Below are 24192 nucleotides of genomic sequence, written 5' to 3'. Positions count from 1 at the left end.
GTTGCAGGCAGCGGGATTTCCTGCTGCGCCACAGTGCCAGCCCCCATTTAATTCCTCTTTAACATACACACTTTTGTGTGTGCCTGCTATACTTTATAGTCTGAGGAAACTGTTCATACAGCAGCACCCCTAAAACGCAAGGTGTCCCCTGTGCCCAGGGCAGCTGGCTGGCGTCGGTGGTGAGGCAGACATGGGAGGCCAGGAGCAGAGGTGACGCCAACCGGGGAAGCACGTCAAGGCTGAAGGGACACCCTGGAGACTTTGAGGCCATCTTGGCCCTGCAAGATCAAACAGATGCCACACATGGCACCCGTATGTCCACAGAGACCTGGGCCTCCGGCCCACAACAGGACCCCTCTGAGACGAGAAGCAGGAGACGCAGGCCTGGCGCGCTTCCGCACGGATCATTTTGAATCCAGAACAACCCAAGTACCCCATGCTTGGATTTCCAGTCAGCAAGGTTGGGACTGTTATCCTGACTTAGGTACTTACTAGCTAACAACCTTCTGATGAGAGAGTCACTTAAATGCTAAGTCTCAGTTTTTCCATCTGTGAAGTGGGAACACTAATAGTACTTTTGCCAGAGGGTTGCTGTGGAGATGAGATAACACAGGCGAGTTCAAGTTCGCCTCGCCAGCTCTAGTGCGGCCAGCAGGGGCTGGCACGGCTGGCGCCGAGTCCTTTATTCCCAAGCTTGGTGTTTTCCTTGGAGGGCACTGGCTACTTGGCTTCTGCCTCTTTGCATCTAACGATCACATTTTCTCGTCTCTGCCACCTCTAGCTCCCCCTGACTCTATCAAAATGAAGTAAAGAGGCCTAGAAATCCCTGCAGAGCGTCCTGAGGGGCGCCAACCGCGGAGCGCAGAGCGCGGCGGGCACTGCGCTTGTGACGCCCGGGAGTCTAAGCACATCCCGCTCTGTGATTAACAAGAGGCTTTGCTGCCTCAGAAACACAACCGCCACAACCCTCCCTCCCCAACATCAAGGAATCGTTGGGACGGACAAAGATTTCCTCCAGGTCCACTCTTGCAGACAGCGCGCAGTGGGGACAGCGCGGAACACTAAGGGAAACCGGGGAGGGAGAGGGGCTTCTGCCCCTGCTGCGTCCCCGCCCGCCGCGCCCCGCCCCCCGGGACCACCGCCCTCCTGACCTCAGCCAGGGCGGGCCGAGCTCTGCTGCCCAGCCCTGCGGTCGGTTGGGCCCCTCTGCCACCTGCACAGGGGGCGATCTGCCCCGCGTGTGCTTCCAGCTCCTGCGCTGTGAAAACGCTTTCTTCCCCTTCCCTCTCCTCCAGCGGGTGAAATCATAGCCACTTCACCACGCATCCAATTTTCAACAGTCTATTCTTCTCACCAACAGTGCTACGATGCTTCTGGCAAAATTAATTATAAACTGTGATCTCCCTTTTCCTGCTATGTCCATTTTCTCTCAATATGTCAGAATTCTTGGAATCAAAGAGAGGAGCTTTGCAATGAAGACCATCTAGAGTTCAAGCTCTATTCTCCCCTGCGTGGAAATTCTTCAGGGCTCCCCTTTTTGTAGCACAGAGTCCAGACGTCCAAGCCTGCCACCGGTGGCCCCAACCAGCCTCCCCAGCCTCCTCCGCTCTCTCTTCCTCCTGCTCCCCTCCTTTCCTCGCCCCCTGCCACCTCTTCCTCTTCAGCTACCCACGGCCAACTCACACACACACTGGTCCCGCACACGGCCTGCACACGTTCCTCCCTCTGCTCAGCGGGCTCTGAGCCACACTTGGAGCAGAAAGCTCTTCTGCCAGGCTGGTACTGTGGCCTAGTGGGTTAATCCTCCACCTGCAGTGCCAGCATCCCATATGGGCACCGGATCTAGTCCCGGCTGCTCCTCTTCTGATCCAGCCCCCTGCTAATAGCCTGGGAAAGCACTGGAAGATGGCCCAAGTACTTAGGCCCCTGCACCTGCATAGGAGATCTGAAGAAACTCCTGGCTTCGGATCGGCCCAGCTCCTGCCATTGTGGCCATTTAGGGAGTGAACCAGTGGATAGAAGACCTTTCTCTCTGTCTCTCCCTCTCTCTATATGTAACTTGACCTCTCAAATAAAATCTTTAGAAAAAAATTTATCTTTTTTTAAGATTTGTTTATTTGAAAGGCAGAGTTACAGAGAGAGAATCTTCTATCCACTGGTTCACTCTCCAAATGACTGTAATGGTTGGGCCTGGGCTAGGCTGAAGCCAGGAACCAGGAGCTTCATCTGGGTCTCCAAGTGGGTGCAGGGGCCCAAGCACTTGGGCCATCTTCCATTGCTTTCCCAGGCCATTGGCAGGGAGCTGGATCGGAAGTGGAGCAGCCGGGAAATGAACCGGCACCCATATGGGATGCCGGCGTCATCAGAGGCAGCAGCTTTACCAGCGGCACCACAACGCCGGCCCCTAATATGTTCAATCCATTCTGATTGAGCCCCTGGATGTGGACCCCATGGATACGGAAGGCCAACTGCAATCCTTGAGGGGGAAAAAATGAGCCACAGAGACAGAGAACTCCCATTCACTAGTTCCCTGCCAAGTGCCCTAGACCGCTGGGGCTGGGCCAGGTGGAAGCCGGGAACAAGGAACTCAATCTGGGTCTCCCACGTGGATGGCAGGAGCCAAGCACTCGGACCATCATCGTCGTCTTGCTCCTTTAGCAGGAAGCTGGGGTCGGGCTCTGATGTGGAACACGGGCACCGTAGGGTGAATGCCACCCCTGTAAAACCTTATGAGGAGGAAAAATTCAGGAACTGTCAGGTCTGGAGCAGGCGCTGTGCTGGGATTTCGGATCGAATCTGGTATAGTAACCAAGCGTCTCTTCCTAGGCAGCCACTCCAGGTGACAGGGGAGGGTCACCTGGTCGTGGCCAGCGGGGCTGGTTCGCTCTGTCTGTGCAAAGGCCCGGCTTGCCCGCCCTGCCTCCCCATGAAGGCTCCCTTGGCAGCACATTGAGGCCCAGCATGAGCAGCCCCGACCAGGGGGTACCCACCAGGTAGAACCTGAATGCCGAGGAGAGACCGGAGCCGAACAGGCCGGACCAGAAGCCACAGCGTAGGCAAACGTGTCTCTGTCTCTCCATCCTCTTCCTCCATGCCCTACCCTTTCTGCACACACGTTGCCTCCGGGAGGTCAGGCTGAATGCTTTTGTGCCCCAGGGGCGTGGAGGAGGTGCCCGGATAACAAAGCCAGAGCAGACTCCTCCTGCATCTCAGGCTCACGCGTGGAGCTCAGCAGCTGCCGCACCCCACAGCCGAGGCGGGGATTTGCGGATCCACTTCTAGCGAAAGCCCACCAGCTTTGAGTTCCTAATTTATTCCCACAGACAAACTGTGTTCTCTCTCCATGGGCAAGCTAATGGATTCCATAATTACTTGCTTCTGCCTTAGTTTCACATCATATTCCAGTTTTGAAGTTGGAGTCTGGTGATTAAATACCTATAATATCAATATTTCATTTCCAGAGACATTTTCATTTTAAATGAGGAGGGAAACGCTCATGCCCCCTCACACACAAGTGCACCTGTTTTTCCAATTTGGCAGTTTTCTTCATTACTTTCATAGCAGAGGAATTGCAAAGATGAAATATTGTTGCTAAAGCTTTTTTTTTTTTTTGAGATTTATTTGTTTGAAAGGCAGAATTACAGACAGAGGGAGAGACAGAGAGAGAGCTCTTCCATCCATGAGTTCACTCCCCAAATGTCCACAACGGCTGTAGCTGTGCTGATCTGAAGCCAGGAGCTTCTTCTGGGTCTCCCATGTGGGTTCAGGGGCCCACGCACTACTGCTTTCCCAGGTCATCAGCTGGGAGCTGGATCGAAAGCCGAGCAGCCTGGACTCGAACTGGAGCCCATATGGGATGCAGGTGCCTCAGGCCAAGGCTTAGCCAACTACTCCACAGCCCCGGCCCCCTAAAACTCTTAAAAAGCACCGTGCTGCTGTTGGATAGAGTTTCCTAGTCATTGGAGCCGCATGATTCAGAGAAAACCCCCCGAAAGGCCAGAATCATTCTGTTTCCATAAAGAAGGGCGCAGCAGCTGGAGGAGCAACCGCGGGGTGTCAGAGTGACAGCGGTCGTCACCCCAGCCCTGGCCCTGCCACCCAAGCTCCCGGCAGCAGTTCCCCGATCTGCGCCTCAGAGATGCCACGCCCGGTGCCAAAGGCGGCAGAGACGCCACGCGATGGTCTGAAGCGGCGGCCATGGTCACCACCTGCGAACTCGGTTCAGGTGCAGATTGTCCTGCCCCGACCCAGAGCTGGGGCAGAGCGCAGCACTCTGGGTTTTAATCCCTCCGGGGGAAGCTGACGCCTGGTTTACAGCACGCAGCATCCAGCAAGTGCTCAGTGGTTCCTCGCCCTCCCACAACGCTTCGCATCCGATGACCAGTCTGTGAGCTGAGCCAGGGGGCCCAGCCCGCTTGCTCGGGTTTAGCTCACACAGGCCCTGGGCTCAGAGCGCCATTCAAGGATGAGCGCACGCGGCCTGAAGACGGCACGTCGTTGGCCTGGGGGCGCCGGCTCAGGCGGAGCGCACGGGCGAGGCAGCGGGCCCTGCGGTGGTGGATGGAGGCCTGCAGCACTGTTTTCATCTCAGGAAGAGACAAGCCGGGTCCTTCGACTCCTCCAACAGAGCGGCCCTCCAGAGGAGCTCGAGCCTCGACGAAATGCTGCCACCCTGTGGGCAGGAGCGACACCGAGCGTGACCACCGGGGCCAGCTCGCGGCCAGGCAGGGAAGGCAGACTGCTGAAGACCCTTCCCTCAGGAGCGGGCCTCAGGGCAGTGAAGAGCCTGTACAGACAGGCGGGGGCCCAGTGCTGGAGCTGGGGAGGGGGATCACTAGACGGTTATTAAATACTTATTTAATATTCTTCCCAAAGCAATCACGTCTGTCCCACTTCTAGTGAGCCCGCCTCCAGCTTCCTCATGCCAGCAACCTCCAACCACAGCATATGCACCCCAAGGCCTCTCTCTCTTTTAAAAACTTATTTATGGGGCCGGTGCTATGACGTAATGGACTAGGCCTCCACCGGCGGTGCCAGCATCCCACATGGGCGCCAGTTTGTGTCCCAGCTGCTCCTCTTCCAATCCCTGCTCTCCACTATGGCCTGGGAAAGCAAAGGAAGATGGCCCAAGTCCTTGGGACCCTGTACCCACCTGGGAGGCCCAGAAGATGCTCCTGGTTCTTGGCTTTGGGTTGACCCAGCTCTGGCCATTGCAGCCATCTGGGGAGTGAACAAGCAGATGGAAGACCTTTCTCTCTGTCTCTCCCTCTCTGTGTCTTTAACTCTGCTTCTCAAATAAATAAATAATAAAAACTTGTATTTATTTATTTGTATTTGAAAGACAGACAGATACAGAAAGCAAGATCTGCCATCCACTGGCTCACTACCTAAATGCTGAAGCCAAGAGTTGGGAACTCCATCAGGTCTCCCATGTGGGTGACAGGGACCCAAGCTCTTGAGTCATCACCTGCTGCCTTCCAGGGGGTGCATCAGCAGGAAGCTGGAATCCGAAGCCGAGCCGGGACTTGAACCCTTGCATCCCAATAGAGGATGCAGGTGCCCCTGACAAGACCATTTAAATATGCCATCTGTTCCCTAAGGACAGCAAATAGCCTGTGCGACCACCACAGAACAAATACACAGTCTTTTAAATGAGAAACCAAAAATAAAGAATGACAAGAAAAACTCTGCCTGGGCCAGCATTGTGGCAAAGTAGCAACGCCACTTCCTCAGTACCAGCATCCCATACAGGCGCCTGTTGGTGTTCCAGCTGCTCCACTTCTGATCCTGCTTGCGGTGGAACGAGAAGGCTATGCCAAGGTGGCCGCTGGCAAGCAAGCGTCAGTTACTCAGGAATGGCTTTGAAACCCACCTGGCAACGGAGCCTGCTTGGCAACAGGCTGTGATTGGATGGCTTTGAAACCCACATGGCAAACGGAGCCTGCCTGGCAACAGGCTGTGATTGGATGGCTTTGGAAACTGCCTGGCAACAGGCTGTGATTGGTTGGGGCATAGACAGCCTCTTGACCAGATTGGCTGGTCTTGGCTATATAAGCTGTTGTACTAACTGAAATAAATGAGTCTGCGGGCTGCTCGCCTCAGGCCCACTTTCACATGACTCCCGGAGTCTGTGTGGTGACTCCGCGCCTCTTGCCCCCACCACGCTCCTCCTCTCAGAAAGGAATCCACTGCAACACTGTTGAGAAATCAGCTGCAACACCCGCTCTCTGGGAATACTCCTGGGAAAGCAACAGAGGATGGCTCAAGTGCTTGGGCCCCTCCACCCATGAGGGAGACCCAGAGGAAGCTCCTGGCTCCTGGCTCTGGCCTGACCCAGCCCAGCCCTGGCCAGTTTGGCCTTTTGGGGAGTGAACCAGCAGATGAACAATTCTCTCTCTCGCTCGCTCTCTCTCATCTCTCATCTCTCTCATCTCTCTAACTCTGCCTTTTAAATAAGTAAATAAATCTTTTAAAAAGAAAGAAAAATGCTGTGTCAAGGCGCAGTTGCTAACAGAGAGAACATGGATCCAGTTAATTTCTCCTGGTGGGGCGGACGCCTTGTGAGTGCACCCACTAGCAGATGGCAGCTGTCATTTATGTCTGCTCACACCACACGGTGTAAAACTCGGGGAGGGTATTTCATCGTGACGTACAATGCCACCCTTTGAGCAAATGCAGTCGAGCTAAATGCTATAGATACCTAATGCAGCCTTTCAGATAAAAAATGTATCCATCTGCCAAAAGAAGAAATTGCTGGATGACAGAGCATGTCAGAAGCATATGGAAACTGGCTGGAAGGCACTCCCCATGGCCAAATATAGAAAAATTGGAGTTGGGGTCGGCACTGTGGCTCAGAACCATATGGACACTGGTTCTAGTCCAGGCTGCTCCTCTTCTGATCCAGCTCTCTGCTATGGCCTGGGATAGCAGTGGAAGATGGCCAAGTCCTTGGGCCCCTGCACCCACCTGGGAGACCCAGAAGAAGCTCCTGGCTCCTGGCTTTGGATCAGCACAGCTCCAGCCATTGCGGCCATCTGGGGAGTGAACCATTGGATGGAAGACCTCTCTCTCTGTCTCTACCTCTCTCTGTAACTCTGTCTTTCAAACAAATAAAAATAACTCTTTAAAAAAAAAGAAAAAGAAAAATTAGAGCATCAAATTAAATAATGAAGTAGCAGGTTACAGCCCATTGAGTAAAGTAGGAAGCATGAATCTAAACTGATATGAGTCGATTACATAAATAAATAGAAAGCTTGGCGATGATGGGGTATGTACGTGGTTTTGGAATACTTGCTGCAAAATCTGACTACAAAGGGGACAAGAGTAACTGCAGGGAAGAGCCCGGCAGAGACACCACCAAGGGACCTCAGGGCGCGTTATCAGCAACGGAACAAATCAGAGTCTCGCTCCCCTGACGGGAAGCCTTGGGGACAGAGGCTCACTGCTTCTGCAACACTCCTCCGTGGAGAGCTTCAGCCAGACCCAAAGCGAGGAACATTTTACAAAATCTCCTTGTCCTCGCCAGACGTGCCCACATCAGCGAAGCCCAGGAGCGCAGCCTGGGACCCCGACCTGGGTGCTCGTCCCGCAAAGGCCATGATCCAGAGGACTGGCAGTGTCTGAATGTGGACATGGGCGGTGAGGGCTCAGCATTAACTTCCAGACGGTGGCGACCGGGTTACGGCCGGAGACACTAAAGAGTCTGGGGGGACCCCAGGTTCATAACTGACTCGCCAGTGGTTGGAGGGGATTCTTTGAGCCACATGTGCAACTACCTTGCAGATTTTTTATTTTTTTATTATTTATTTATTTGACAGATAGAGTTAGACAGTGAGAGAGACAGACAGAGAGAAAGGTCTTCCCTCCGTTGGTTCACCCTCCCCCCAAATGGCCACTACGGCCGGAGCTATGCCGATCCGAAGCCAGGAGCCGGCTGCTTCCTCCTGGTCTCCCATGCAGATGCAGGGACCCAAGCACTTGGGCCATCCTCCACTGCCCTCCTGGGCCACAGCAGAGAGCTGGACTGGAAGAGGAGCAACCGGGACAGAATCCGGCGCCCTTATGGAATGCTGGCACTGCAGGCGGAGGATTAACTAAGTGAGTCACGGCGCCGGCCCCAGATTTGTGATTTTTTGAATGAACAATTCAACCATGTTTCAATGTTTATTTAATTGAACTGAGAGGCAGAGAGACAGGGAGAGAGGGAGATTTCCCAACTGCTGGTTCACTCCGCCAAATACCTGCAACAGCCAGGGCTGGGCAGGGCAGCGACTGGCGCGGACAGCAGGGACCTAAGTACTGGAACCATCAGCTGCTGCCTCTCAGGGTGTGCGTTCACAGGAAGCCGGAATGCAGAGTGAGGCCAAGCCGTGAGTCCTGGCACTCTGATGTGGGACGCTGGCCTCCCAAGAGGCATTTTAACCGCTGCCCAAGCACCAGCTCCCAGATTTTTTTTTTCTTTCTTTCTTTCTTTTTTTTTTTTTTTTTTTTTTAGTATCAACTCTAGGATCCGATTCTTTGGCTCATGATCCAGTCTCATCTCCTTCGTGATTATGTGATTTGGGGCAAGTTATTTAACTTCTCTGCATCTCAATTTTCATGACTGTACAAGGGCCACCTCCCCAAAGAGATCCTCAGAACAACCTGCCAATCAGCAAGGCCTAATCCGCTGCTTACTGCCACCAGAAGACCATGGCCTTGACAGTCCGCTGGATGGTAGGAGGAGGGCTCATGGGTGGGGGATTCATGAGGCTAGGAGGGTGTGGTTTAACCTGGATCTTCCAACCCAGGGGTCTAGGGGAGGAGGCCTGGGACTTGGCAAAATGCAATCATTTAGGATTGGCCAACACCAGGCAAAGAGGGCTTGGAAAATCCAGCCCTGAGGGGTTAGCACAGTGTGCTAGGCCGGTTGGGCAACTCCTGCTCTGAGCAGAGGGCCACTAATCTGATGCAGGCTAGCTGAGCCCCGGGTGCTCAGATAAATGCATTTTCTAGAGGTTCCCAGAAAAAGCAATAAGGCTGTTTGCCGCTCCATCTTCCTGGGCAGGAGTTTCCTGGAATTCAAGTCATGTTATGCAGTCTTGGTTCTTAATCCTAGTAAACCACGCCGCTATGGATAGTTTCCATTCTCAGCAGACTCTAATAAGGCCACGACTTAGGGACAACAGGCATAAAAACCAGGATGCACAGTCACCCCACCTGCCACCAAGGTCATATAGCACAGGTATTATTATCTCCACTTTGCAGTTAAGGAACTAGAGGCTTGTGGCCATTAGGAAGAGCAACTAATTGAACCTTGGCAGTTCAAGGAAAGCTTCCCAGAGGAGGCTGGAGCCAAGTTTAGTTCTGAGTAATTAGCAGGAGCGCATCAGGGGACAAAGGGAAGAGGGGATGAGAGGGGAGTGGGGCGGGAAAGGGAAGGTGTAACCTGCAAAAGGAGGCAGGGCCTCTGGCGCACCTGCAGGCGCCTCCGTCTGAGGAGGGCTGCAGGGGGGGGGGGCAGTGGGGGTTGAGCTCTCTTGAGGGTGACCTCGAGTCCCTGGAAGAAGGAAAGCGGGAGCAATGTGCTCACTTGGGCTTTTCCGATAGACTTGGCTGCTGCTGCCGAAGGCATATTGGAGAGCAACACTGGAGAGCTGACTCAATAATTCAGAGAGAAAAACACAAGACTTGAAACACAGCAGAACTGGTGAGAATGGGAGGGAAAAAGGCAGTTGGAAGGTAAAGGAGGAAACAGAGCCAACAGGGCCTAGGGTTTCCGGTAGAAGGAGGAGACCCAGGAGAGGGAGAGGGGGTCTTTGTTGGAATCACAACTGACATGAGAGTGAGGCACCCAATCCATGACCATATTTCATTTTTTAAAAACATTTCATTTTGGCGGGGCCAGTGTTGCCACGCAGCAGGTTAAGCTGTTGCTTGTGATGTCTGCATCTCCTGTCTGGAGCACCAGTTCAAGTCCTGGCTGCTCCATTTCTGATCCAGCTCCCCGCTGATGCGCCTGGGAAGGCAGCCGAGGATGGACCAAGCGCTTGGGCCTCTGCCACCCATGCAGAGATCTGGATGGGGTTCCTGGCTCCTGGCTTCAGCCTGGGCCAGACCTGTCTGTTGCGGCCTTTTGGGGAGTGAACCAGCAGATGGAAGATCCTTTTCTCTCCTGCTCACTTTCTTGCAGGCACACCTTTCAAGTAAATAAACCTTTTTTTTTTCTTTTCTTTCTTTTTTTTTTTTTTTTTTTGACAGGCAGAGTGTACAATGAGAGAGAGACAGAGAGATAGGTCTTCCTTTTTGCCGTTGGTTCACCCTCCAATGGCCGCTGCGGCCGGCGTGCTGCGCTGATCCGAAGTCAGGAGCCAGGTGCCTCTCCTGATCTCCCATGCGGGTGCAGGGCCCAAGGACCTGGACCATCCTCCACTGCACTCCTGGGCCACAGCAGAGAGCTGGCCTGGAAGAGGAGCGACCAGGACAGAATCCGGCGCCCCGACCGGGACTAGAACCCGGTGTGCCGGCGCTGCAAGGCGGAGGATTAGCCTGTTGAGCCATGGCACCAGCCATCTTTTTTAAAAAATAATTTTTCTTTTCAAAGTTGACATTCAGGAGGGTTGATGATTTTCGTCATAGAGGTCTGAGCTTTACCTGTTCCTACACAGAAGTACTACCAGTTAGCTACTATAAGTGCTGACTCCTGGGGCAGATGGTCTAACAGGCAGCCATTAACAAAATGACCTGTTTTACACTCAGGCCAAATGCCGGGCCACTGCGGTACCATACCATCCAGGGCAGCAGCCAAGTGCCCTAAGAGCAGGAGAGTGGATCTGGTTCCCTGACGGTTTTCTCCCGGGGGTGGGGTGGGGGGGTGGGGGGGGGCGCTGCAGGCTCACAGCTCCAGCAACTCCAGTCCCCAGTGGGTGCCAAAGCTGGAACCAACTGCAGGGGGAGCTCTTGACCGCACTCCAAGGTGGGCTGGGGCCACGAGCAGAACCAGACTTCTCTCCAGGAAGGTGGTGTCTGCTCTGTGAGGATGACTGGGCTGCAGCAGCAGGCAGCGAGGGAGACCTCGGCCTAAGACTGAGCCCAAGTGTGCACGGGAAACACACACTTCCGCACCCCTGTCGCCTACTTAGGAACTGAGGAAACCGCCTGTGCTATTACGCTTGCTCTACTCAGCGACTGAGCTGTGTACAAATGGTATTTTGGTCATTAGCTATGAAGTCCTAATGAATGAACGGATTTTTTTTAGAAGCTATTCAGAATGCTATCTGGAAAATAAACAGTATTTTTATCTCGCTTGTTTTCCAACGTTCTTTCCTGTGCATTGTTTCATCTGAGCCCCACCACAAGCCTACCAAGTAAGCAGACATTTTTAGCCCGATTTTATGGGCTAAGGCTCAGTGGTTTCAAGGCTTTGACCTAGGAGAGCCCTGGGGCTGCCTCCCAGGACAGCTAGGACTCGAAGGTCTGGTCTTGGGCTACCAGACCCTCGACAGCTCCTACAGCTTTGCCTGTCACTTGGAAATCTACTCCGAGCTATTCAAGGTCTCTTGCTATGTTGAAAATTGAACTTAAACATCTGCAAGGGTTGGAGGAGGAGGGAGATCAAGAAATAAAGCAGGGCTGGCACTGTGGTGTAGCAAATTAAGCCACCACCTGCAATGCTGGCCCCCACATAGGCACCAGATTGAGTCCCTGCTGCTCCACTTCGAATCTAGCTCCCTGCTAACGCGCCTGGGAAAGCAGTGGAAGATGGCCCAAGTGCTTGGGCCCCTGCCACCCACGTGGGAGACCCAGATGAAGCTCCTGGCTCCTGGCTTTGGCCTGGCCCAGCCCTGGCCATTGTGATGACTTGGGGAGTGAGCTAGAGGATGGAAGATCTCTGTCTCTCCCTCTCTGTAACTCTGACTTTCAAATAAATAAATAAATCTTAAAAAAAAATTTTTTTTAAAAGACAGATTGAACTTGACCTACAATTTTATCCTAATATCATTCAGGGTTTTGCTCACTCATGAAGTCATGGGTGAAGGAGGTTCTGAGGAGGAGAGGAACGTGGCTGCCCCTCAGGCTGCAGTTGATCTCTCCCACGTTCATGGACCTGTGACCCACGGAGCTCCCACTGAGAGCACCTTCATTCTCGGGATGGGAAGACAGTTCCGTGAAGGGTGATTTCCTTTTATTAAGCATGCCATTAGACAACGTAGCTTCTTCCTCCTGAGAAGAAGCCATTGATTCCAGTAGAACATAGACTGAATGGTCTGTCCTAGAATAAAATGCACTGGAGACTACTGGGGCCAGCAGCCAATTTGACTTAAATCATTTTCCAAAAATCCTGTAGTTTCCCTGAGACTTATTTTTTTTCTTACCCTTGGGATAGCAAAAGCCATTGGAAACCAAGAACACAATAACAAATAACTTCAATCTACACTGAGGAGGAAATAATTCGAACGACGCATTGTGGCTGTCAGTGGACACCAGGGATCTGTTTCCCTCAGGTGTCGCCAAATACTCAGCCTCCCGCGGGAGTTGCTCGGCGGCGGGAGACAAGCACAGGGGACAGTGGGAGGGGGCGTGCCCTAAAGAAACTACCTCCCTGAGAAGCAGGATGCCGGCTTTTTATAGCGAGAGTTAGGGGCGTGTTCAAATAAAGGGGGAGGGGAGGGCCCTTCCCTCTCAAGCTCCTCCCCTCCTTTCGAAGCTTTTCTCATACAAGGTGGCAAGATGAGTTTTCCTGGAACCTCCCGGGACATATCAGCTCGAGAGAATAAACTGTTGCAGCTTCCGGCCCCTGCCGCCCGCCTCCCTCTTGCATACAGAATCATTTACTTTTTTTTTTTTTAAGATTTATTTTATTTATTTGAAACAGAGTTACAGAGAGAGGTAGAGACAGAGAGAGAGGTCTTCCATCCAATGGTTCACTCCCCAGGTGGCCACAACAGCTGGAGCTGCGCCGATTCGAAGCCAGGAGCCAGGAGCTTCTTCTGGGTCTCCCAGGTGGGTGCAGGAGCCTAAGAACTTGGACCATCTTCTACTGCTTTCTCAGGCCACAGCAGAGAGCTGGATCGGAAGAGGAGCAGCCGGGCCTCGAACTGGCGACCATATGGGATGCCGGTGCTTCAGGCCAGGGCGTTAACCCTCTGTGCCACAGTGCCGATTAGGTGATTGGCTACTTCTTGGAGGCGGGCTTCCATTTTGGAGACAACTAAGTTGTTCTGCACTGAAATTTATGTTCATCAAGAAATTTCAGGTTAAACTCCAACCTCAGGTTAAACCTCAACCTCGGAATGCTTTTTGCAACACTTTACCTTTTAAGGAAGATTTTGGAAATTATCTGTTGTCTCAAAGTAAAGCTTCCTTGAGTCCACCATTGCCTCCACTTTCAGTCAATGCTGCCTTGTTTCTATTAATTAAAGCCCAACCTAGCACTTTGTTAGGGAAGCCACCCTCAGCTGCAGCCGACGCAAACACAAGCAGTAAGAATTTTCGGACTCTCAGATTGAGAAGGCAGAGGACGCCCCTGGGTCCCAGCAGAGCCAGGAGTGGGTCGGCCATGTCCTCGGCGCTTGCCCTCGTCATCCTCCGGTCTTACCTGTTCTTCCGTGGCTCCACTGTCCAGACATCCGCCCCCGACACCTTCTAACACCCATCTTCTTCGTTAGCTCCCTTGCAAAAGCTGATTGGCCCCCTGCTCAGTTGAGTTGCATGCCCTGAGCCAATCTGGGTGGCAGAAGAGTGGAAGCAGGTTCTGATTGGCCAGACTTAGGTCATGAGCCCACCCCCGGAGGGCGGAAGGGCAGCCCAAACTGATCCTATTGGATGGTTCCTCAGAAGGCGGGGCTCTAGGCCTGAAGGGCTTGGTGTGGACCCAAACAGACGTTCAGGTCCATACTTCTCCAGCGAGTCTCTCTCTGCAAGGCCGGCCTGAGGCCACATTGTTTGTGCTTCTCTGTGTATGTTAACTTTTCGACGAAGATTACCTGTTGTTTTCTGTAAGTAGAAAAAAATCAGTGGATGCAATATGTATTTCAAAAGTGTTCTGTACAGCAAGATGAATATTCAGCGAGATAAAGTTGCGGGAGCGTATGTAATGCCACGCCGTTTGTGTGAAACGCTCCCTAAGCACACTACAGGAATTGCTTGGCGATGCCGACGCCAGAGGGTGGGCGGGAAGCGGGGTGAGCAGACCCCAGAAAGGGGACAGTGGGGACGTGGGTTCCGTGAAGAAACCACCTGGTGGGGAAGCAGTTCGCCAGGGTGTTTACCGCGAAGGTGTGGGGAGTGTCCGGGAGGCAGGAGAGGCCCTCCCCCTTGCTTGCCACCGCGCCTTTGCACAGTGTATCCTTAAAGCTCTGCTTTCCCTGTGGGTGGTCTGGGCACAGCGTGGCAGGACCAGCTTTCTGGGACGCCCTCGGATAAACAGAGCCGCGGCTGCCGGCAGCTTCTCCACCCTGTTCCTGCAGCCCCCTCTCGCCCAGATCCTCTCTCTCAGTTACTGAGGCCAAGTGCAGGCTTTGCTGTAGACCATTTGGACCGTGGACTATTTTCCATCCTGCACATGCCTGCCATTGACAGTAAGTGACAAACAGCACAGAAGACAAGTACTTACAGTGTTTTGTTTTTTTTTTTTTTTAAATTTTTTTTTATTTGAAAGGTAGAGTTACAGAGAGGCAGAGGCAGAGGGGGAGAGAGATCTTCCATCCACTGGTTCACTCCCCAAATGGCCACAACTGCTGGAGATTAGCTGATCTGAAGCCAGGAGCTTCTTCCGGATCTCCCACACAGGTGCAGGGGCCCAGGGACTTGGGCCATCCTCAGCTGCTTTCCCAGGCACATTAGCAGGGAGCTGGATCAGAAGTGGAGCAGCCAAGACTCGAACCAGTGCCAATATAGGATACTGGCACTGCAGGCGGTGGCTTTACCGGCTATGCCAGAGCGCTGGTCCCCTTACAGTTGTTATAAACATTTACTTATTTTTTGAAAGGCAGAGTGAGAGTGAGAGTGAGAGAGAGAGAGATCTTCCATCCACTGGTTCATTTCCCCAATGCCTGCAACAGGCAGGGCTGGCCAGGCCAAAGCCAGGAGCCAAGAATTCTATCCCAATCTACCACATGGGTGGCAGGAACCTAGGTGCTTGAACCAAGACACAGACACAGCAGCAGGAAGGCGGATCAGAAGCAGAGTAGCTGGGATTCCAACTGGCACTATATGGAATGTGGGTTTCCCAGGCAGCCACTTAACCCACCGGAAGTACTTAGAGTTTCAAGCAGGGGTAGGAATAACACCCTCCAACCCCTACCCCCACCCCTGCAGGCTGAATAAGACCTAGAAATCATTTGTTCTGGCCCTGCCAAGGCAACCACAGGTGAAATCCAAAATTCAATAAATCTCTAGCAGCCTAATTTTTAAGCTGATAATTTTATATGGCCCACAAATCATGTTATAAATACCCACATGGCCCTTAGCAGAAAAAAGTTTCCCCAGCCCTGGTTTAAAGGAAGGGACAGTCAATAAGCTTGGTGTTACAGTGATCTGATGCTGAGTGACAGACTGACCACACTTTCGTGGCTAAAAATAACACACACTTACTCTCTGGCCATTTCTGTGGGTCAGGAATTCAGGCCCGGCCCGCGGGGTCCTCTCCTCCAGACTCTCCCCAGGCTGTGATGGAGGTGTCGCCTGGGGCTGCCGTCCCGTGAATTCCCAGTGGGACAGGATCTGTTGGCAAGCTCATCCCACAGTCCTTGGCGGGATTCAGTTCCTCGGGCCTTGTACTGAGGCCTCCCTCAGCTCCTTGCCACACGAACCTTTCTGTAACACACCTTGCAACATCAGAGCAGGCAGGGGAGCAACAGAGGATAATAAGACAACAGTGATGGCAGCGAGCTCCGGTTACTCTGTGTTCTGCTGGCTTGTGGAACAAGGGGGTAGGTCCAGCCCACACACTCAGGGGAGAGGGTCGCGCAAAGCCATTGAAGGAGGGAACCCTTGGGAGCCAGGTCAGAGGCTTCCCATGACGATAGAAAGCGCCTGCAAGGCTTCCTGGAGGAGCCTTTCATCCTGAAAGGCTGAAAAATGGCGCAGAATGGCAGGAGAGCAGAAGGAAATGTGGAAGGGCAGAGCAGACGCACCGGGAGGAGAGCAGACAGAGGACGAGGCCGTGGTGTTAGGGAAAGTGAACTTCTCTCGGGAGTAACAAAACTAGAGGGGCAGGCTAGGCGCTGAAGGCCAGACAGGCGTTTTAATTATCCTCTGCAGTGACTAGCACCACTCGCTCGACATCCTCATGAAAGTCGACTCTGTTATGACGTATTAATGAGTCACTCAGGGGTCATCGTGACCGTAGGAGACACTATGCCACCATAATACCTAACACCCAGAGGAGATAACATGAGAGTACTTCAGAAAGGTTGTGCGGAAATGGAATTAAAAGATAAGTTTATCTTACAACACAAATTTAGGGGTCGATGTTGTGGCACAGTGGAACCGCACTGTGTGATACGGGCATCCCATATGAGCACCTGTTTGAGATCTGGCTGCTCTGTTTCCCACCCAGCTCCCAGCTGATGTGCCTGGGAAGGCAGCAGATGATGGCCCAAGTACTTGAACACCTGCCAACCATATGGGAGACCCGGATAAAGTTCCTGGCTCCTGGTTTCTGCCTGGCCCAACCCCAACTATCACAGTTACTTGGGGAGTCAACCGAAAGATGGAAGATTTGTTACTCTCTGTGTCACTCTGCCTTTCAAATAAATCTGGGGACTGGCACTGTGGCAGCAGTAGGTTAAGCCACCATCTACAGCACCAGCATCCCATATGGGCGCTGGTTTGAGTCCTGGCTACTCCACTTCCAATCCAGCTCCCTGCTAATACACCTGGGAAAATAGCAGAGGATCGCCCACATACTGGGGCCCCTGCACCCACGTGGTAGACACAAATGAAGCGTCTGGCTCCTGGCTTCAGCTTGGTCCAGCCCTGGCCTTTGCAGCCATTTGGGAAATGAACCAGCAGATGGAATACCATTCGTTCTCTCTCTCTCTCTCTCTCTCTCTCTCTCTCTCACTCTGCATTTCAAAAAAATACATCTTTATGGGGCTGGTGCTGTGGCATAGTGGGTAAAGCCACCACCTGCAGTGCTGGCATCCCATATGGGTGCCAGTTGGAGACCCAACTGCTCCACTTCCAATCCAGCTCTCTGCTATGGCCTGGGGAAGCAGTAGAAGATGTTCCAAGTCCTTGGGCCCCTGCACCCACATGGGAAGACCCAGAAGAAGCTCCTGGCTCCTGGCTTCAGATTGGCACAGCTCTGGCCCTTGGGGCCAATTGGGAGTGAACTATCAGATGAAAGACCTGTCTTCTCTCTCTCTCTCTCTCTCTCTCTCTCTCTCTCTCTCTCTCTCTCTGCCTCTCCTCTCTCTGTGTAACTCTGACTTTCAAATAAATAAAATACATCTTTAAAATAAAATACATCTTTTTAAAAGTGCAAAAACTTTGAAATCTGTGCATTGTTTTTTCACTGTATGCATTTTTCATTAACTTTTTTTAAAGATTTATTTATCTGAAAGTCAGAGTTACATAGAGAGAGGAGAGGAAGAGAGAGAGAGAGAGAGAGAGGACTTCCATCCGATGTTTCACTCCCCAATTCACTCCCCAACTGGCCGCAATGGCCAGAGCTGCGCCAATCTGAAGCCAGAAGCCAGGAGCTTCTTCTGGGTCTCCCACATGGGTGCAGGGGCCCAAGGATTGGGCCATCCTCTACTGCCTTCCCAGGCCATGGCAGAGAGCTGGATCAGAAGTGGAGCAGCTGGATCTCGAACCAGTGCCCATATGGGATGCTGACTTCAGGCCAGGTCGTTAACCTGCTACACCACAGTGCTAGCCCCTCATGAACTTTTTGAAAACTCCTTGTATGCATGGATTTTATTTTTTTTGCACCAAAATAAATATCTTTTTAATTCCATTTTCTCACATACTTTATGAAGTACCCACCTATACTCATAGAAAATTGAAAACAAGTTATATATTTATTCTTCTATTTTAAAAAATATTTATTTATTTGAAAAGCAGAGTGAAAGAGAGAGAGAGAGAGAGAGAGAGAGGAAAGGAGAGAGATTCAGAGAGATTGTCCACCTGCCGGTTCACTTTCAAATGGCTGCAACAGCCAGGGCTGGGCCAGGCCAAAGTCAGGAGCTGAAACCCCAGCAGGGTCTCCCACATGCGTCGCAGGAACCCAAGAACTTGAGCCATCCTCTGCTGCTTTCCCAGGCACATTAGCAGGGAGCTGAATCAGAAGTGGAGCAGCCAAAACTCCGACCTGCGCTCCAATACAGGGTGTAGTGTCCAAAGTGGTAGCTCAAAGGCGATGCCACATGCCAGCTGCAAGTTACATGTTCATTCTAACCTCACCATATTGTTTGTTTTGATCAGCTGTCACATAAGGCATCTATTGGTCTTGAAAATACCTTTGCCATGAACTATATTGATTCCAGCGCAGTCAGCTCAACAAATATTTAATATTAAGTATGGGTGCGAGGCATCATGACGTAGTGTGGTGGAATGAGAAGGCCATGCCAAGGTGGCCGCTGGCAAGTGAGCATCAGTTACTCAGGAATGGCTTTGAATCCCACCTGGCAATGGAACCTGCCTGGCAACAGGCTGTGATTGGATGGCTTTGAAACCCACATGGCAAATGGAGCCTGCCTGGCAACAGGCTGTGATTGGATGGCTTTGGAAACTGCCTGGCAACAGGCTGTGATGGTGGAAAGACCCCCTGACAGGAGAATGGAAGGGACCACACCCTCTGCTAACCAACCGAGGATATGCTTGTGTCTTTCCAGAGAATGCGGGACAGCCCATTTGGGTACCAGCCAGAAACATCAAGCCTGCAACTGACAGTCAACCAGAACCAGCTGAACAAGACTGAGAGCCCGCCTTGTTAGCAGACGCACCTGCCCTATCATCCTACCCTGAGAAACTGCCCATAGCCACATCCGTTACTGTTTTGTACCCCACTAGCTCTGGTCAGCCACTCGAACAACCCACAGCCTGTGTGCGGTCATGCCATTCCTGATTACCATTGTTCCTCATTCCTACCCCCATCTGTGGTCTCCCATTTTGAGCGCTGGTTAGTCAATGATGGGTAAGATCCTCTGGGGGACAACCTAAGACAGGCACAGCTGTGTATGGAGACCACGTGGAAACGGGGTCAACAATGGTATGGCCAAGAATCATGCCTCCCGTTGCTCAAAAATAAACGAAAAGGGGGAAATGTGGTGGAATGAGAAGGCCATGCCAAGGTGGCTGCTGGCAAGTGAGCGTCAGTTACTCAGGAATGGCTTTGAAACCCACATGGCAAACGGAGCCTGCCTGGCAACAGGCTGTGATTGGTTGGGGCATAGGCCGCCCCTTGACCAGATTGGCTGATCTTGGCTATATAAGCTGTTGTACTAACTGAAATAAATGAGTCTGCGGGCTACTTGCCTCATATCCGCTTTCACCCGACTCCAGGGGTCTGTGTGGTGACTCCACGCCTCTTGCCCCCAACACGCTCCTCCTCTCAGAAAGGCATCCACTGCAACATTGTTGAGAAATCAACGGCAACAATGTAGTACAAGAGGCAAGAGGTTTAGAAGCCAGAAGAGAATGTTAACATCATCTGAGGCTACTCTCTGAATGTCTCCAGAGAAACATTGTGGTAACATGTGCCGAAGCCTGCTCTCGGTGAAGTGAGGCCAGGACACAGAGATATCCATTGGCCCCGGCCGCCTGAAGGTGGCTGGCAGCTCCCACCAGAGCCTTTTTAGTGACACAGTAGGGCAAGAAACTGGTGAATGAATGGGACTCCATTCTGAAGGCCTAGAAGACAAGTGATTCTTAAAGACAGCACAATGCAAACCCCTCCTGCTACAGAAAAACTCCTGAATCTACTGAATGAAACCTCAAACAAACAAACAGATCTCTTCCTATGCTTAGCTGAGCTGGCAAGAAAGCAGGAGAATTCTTCAGAGGCCAAAGTGAAGCAAAGCACAAACCCAGAGGATGAGCGAGCACTGAAGCCAGCTGCTCTCCCACGGGCGGCTCACGATCGATCCCCGATCCCCGGGAACTTGTAACTTGGGTTGTCTCAGCTGTGCTATGAGTCAGAAGTCAAAACTTAGTACCCTTGCTGGCTGGAGATTTGGTCGTGAAACCTTCCATAAATCCTGGACCCCAAGAGGCTAGACTCTCAGTGAAAGAATGAGCTAGAAAGAAAACTTAAGGGAAAAGGACATAGCTCTGAACAGAATGGAGGTACGAACTCCCCCCAAATAATTCATATGCATCGAGCTGGCCTTCGCTAAGCCTTGGCACCAAAATTCATTCTACTACTTGGCCAGAAACAAAATCTAAGCCAGGTGGTGGTGCAGCAGGTTAAGCCACCTCTTGGGATGCCCACATCCCATATCGGATTGCTGGTTCAAGTCCTGGCTCTTCCACTTCCAATCCAGCTTCCTGTGAATGCATCCTGGGAGAAAAGAGATGATGGTTCAAGTGCTTGGGCCCCTGCCACCCATGTGGGAGATCCAAATGGTGTTCTGGACTCCTGGCTTCCTGCCTGCTGTGGGCCTTTGGGGAGTGAAACCACAGATGGAAGATCTTGCTCTCTTTCTCTCCCTTCTCTCTCTGTTTACCTTTCAAATAAAATAAAAATTAAATAATCAAAAAAGGCTACTTCTGCCGGCGCCGTGGCTTAACAGGCTAATCCTCCGCCTTGCAGTGCCGGCACACCGGGTTCTAGTCCTGGCTGGGGCACTGGATTAAATCCTGGTTGCCCCTCTTCCAGGCCAGCTCTCTGCTATGGCCCGGGAGTGCAGTGGAGGATGGCCCAAGTGCTTGGGCCCTGCACCCACATGGGAGACCAGGAGAAGCACCTGGCTCCTGGCTTTGGATCAGCATGGTGCGCCGGCCACAGCGGCCATTGGAGGGTGAACCAACGGCAAAAAGGAAGACCTTTCTCTCTCTCTCTCTCACTATCCACTCTGCCTGTCAAAAAAAAAGGCTACTTCTTTTAAATATATTTTTAAAAACTAAAAGGTTGGAAATTAGTAATGTAAATGCTTATAATTAGAGAAGTAAAGATTTGAGGCCGGGGCCGTAGCTCACTTGGTTAATCCTCTGCCTGCAGCACCGGCATCCCATATGGGTGCCTGGTTCTAGTCCCGGTTGCTCCTCTTCCAGTCCAGCTCTCTGCTGTGGCCTGGGAGTGCAGCGGAGGATGGCCCAAGTGCTTGGGCCCCTGCACTCGTGTGGGAGACCAGGAAGAGGCACCTGACTCCTGGCTTTGGATTGGCATAGCTCCAGCCATGGCGGCCATTTGAGGGGTGAACCAACGGAAGGAAGACCTTTCCCTCTGTCTCTCTCTCTCTCACTGTCTAACTCTATCTGTCAAAAAAAAAAAAAAAAATAGGGGCCAGCATTGTGGTATAGCAGGTAAAGCCTCCACCTGTGATGCCAGCATCCCATATGAGTGACAGGTCGAGCCCAGGCTGCTCCACTTCTGATCCAGCTCCCAGCTAATGTGCCTGGGAAAGCAGCAGAGCACAGTCCAAGTCCTTGGGCCCCTGTACCCATGTAGGAGACCTGGAAGAAGCTCCTGACTCCTGGCTTCAGCCTGCCCCAGCCCTGGTTGATGCAGACATTTGGGGAGTGAACCAGTGGATGGAAGACCTCTTTCTCACTCTGCCTTTAAAAATAAATAAAATTAAACAACAAAAAAAAAGTAAAGACTAATATAGTGAGGTAAATGTCCAAATTAACAAATCAGAAAAAGAACAGCAGAATAAGGGCCGGCTGGCGCTATGGCACAGCGAGTAAAGCCACTGCCCTAGGTTTTGGCATCCCATATGGGCGCAAGTTTGAGTTCCAACTGCTCCACTTCCCATCCAGCTCTCATCTGTGGCCTGAGAAAGCAGTGGAAGATGATGGCCTGAGTCCTTGGGCACCTGCACCCATGTGGGAGACCTGGAGGAAGCTCTTGGCTCCTGACTTCAGAGCGGCCTGGCTCTGGTGGTTGCAGCCATTTGGGGAGTGAACCAGCGAATGGAAGACCTCTCTCTGTGTGTGAATATATGCCCCATCTCTCCCTCTGTCTCTCCGTCTCTGTAACTCTGCCTTTCAAATAAATAAACATTTTTTAAACCAGAATAAATATGAGGAAAATAGTAGGAAGACATAACAAGTAGTGAAAAATAATAAAATTGAAAACAGAGAATCAATGAAACCAAAGTTGATTCTTTGAAAATTGCTAGACTTCTGAAAAAATTTGTTAAATTGGTGGGGGTAGGGGGAGAAGGCACGAGTAAGCAATACTAGAAATGGAAAAGGAGATAAAACTTACAGTTATGGGTAAAGTGAACATTGAAAACAGAGAAGTATAAACAAATCAATGCCTATAATTAAAAAAGTAGATGAAATGGACAATTTCCTAGAGAATATAATTTTCCAGATTCAAGAATAGAAAAAGCAGAATGAATAATTCTCTAAACATTAAAGAAATTGAATCAGTATTTAAATTATTTTCACAAAGAAAATACCAGGCTCAGCTATCTTCCAGGTAAAATTGATGAAAACTTCCTAGCAAAGATTGCTCTAATTTTACACAGCTTCTTCCAGAGAATAGAAAAAGAAGGGATACTTTCAAGCTCACATTTGGTGGTGTCACCAGCTCTGTGGTCATTACACATGATCTCTCTAGCACGGTAGCTTCAGGGCAGCTGGCTTTGGGCTCCCATATACAGAGAGAGGGAGAGACACAGGGAGAGATGATGTGACCCTGTGACTTAACCAAAGAACCGTGAGAAGACATGACAAAGCTCTGGTTAGACGCTGAAAAGCCGCTGCATACTGCCCAATCTCTTTCCTCCTCCACCCAGCTGGAAACATCCTTCAGTGGTTTCCCTTCTCGCCTGCATCCCACAGTGAGGATGATGAGGCTGTAGAGTGAACTGCAGCCCTGACTCATGATAGACATGGCTCAGGAGAGAAACGAATCTCAGTAATTTTGTGACCATAGCACAATCAGGTTTTCCTGACTCAAACAGGCACCTAGGAACAGATCTGACAAAAAGAACTACAGTATCACTGTAGACATCATTAACACTTTGTTGAAATGTATTAAGAACTAAGCAAAAAAGAGAGTAACATCATCCCAATGGTTAAAAAGAATCAGCATCATAAATTCTCCCCCAAATGACTCATAAATTCAATGTCATTCCAATCAACATCCTAAAGTGTTTCTGATGATTTGACCAGACAACTCTAAAATACATAGGATGGGTGTTTACCTAGCAGGTATGCTGTCCCCATCCCACAGAAGAGTTCCTGGGTTCAATACCCAGCTCCAGCTCCTAACTCCAACTACATAAGAACGCAGGCCCTGGGAGGCAGCAGGATGGCTCAAGTAATTGGGTTCCTGCCCCAATGTGGGATTCTTAGATTGAGTTTCTAGCTCCTGGCTGGCCCTGCCCAATGCCAGCCTTGCAACCATTTGGGGGAATGTACCAGCAGTTGGGAAACCACCCCCATCTCTCTTAAATAAATAAATAAGATATTTTTTGAAATATTTATTTACTTATTGGAAAGGTAGAGAGAGGCAGACAAAGAGAGAGAAGTCTTCCATCTCTGGTTCACTCCCCAAATGGCCACAACGGCCAGGGCTGGGCCAGACTGAAACCAGGAGCCAGGAGCTTCTCCTGGGTCTCCCAAGTGGGTACAAGTGACCAAGTACCTGGGTCATCTACTGCTGCTCTCTCAGGTGCATTAGCAGGGAGCTGGATTGGAAGTAGAGAGGCTAGGACTCGAACCGGCACCCGCGTGAGATGCCAACGCTGTAGAGGCTGCTTAATTGGCTATGACACAGGGCTAGCCCCATAAATAATGATTTTTACATGAAATGAGGAACAGGCTTCTAGTGGTTAAGATGCCCACGTCTCACATCAGAGTGCCTGGGTTTGTTTCCTGGCTCCATTGCCTGATGCCTAACGCTAGTGCAGACCATAGGAGGCGGCAGTAATGGCCCAGGTAATTGAGTGCTTGCCACCCACGTGGGAGATCCAGGTTGAGTTCTCAGCTCCCAGCTTCAGCTCCAGCTCAGCCCCAGCCCAACATTGGCCATTGCAAGCATCTGGGATGTGGACCTGTAGCTGGGTGCTCTGTCTCTGTCTCAAATTT

This window comes from Lepus europaeus, chromosome 5, assembly GCF_033115175.1.
Source record: "Lepus europaeus isolate LE1 chromosome 5, mLepTim1.pri, whole genome shotgun sequence".
Lineage (NCBI taxonomy): Eukaryota > Metazoa > Chordata > Mammalia > Lagomorpha > Leporidae > Lepus > Lepus europaeus.
Note: the sequence above shows the minus strand (reverse complement) of the source record.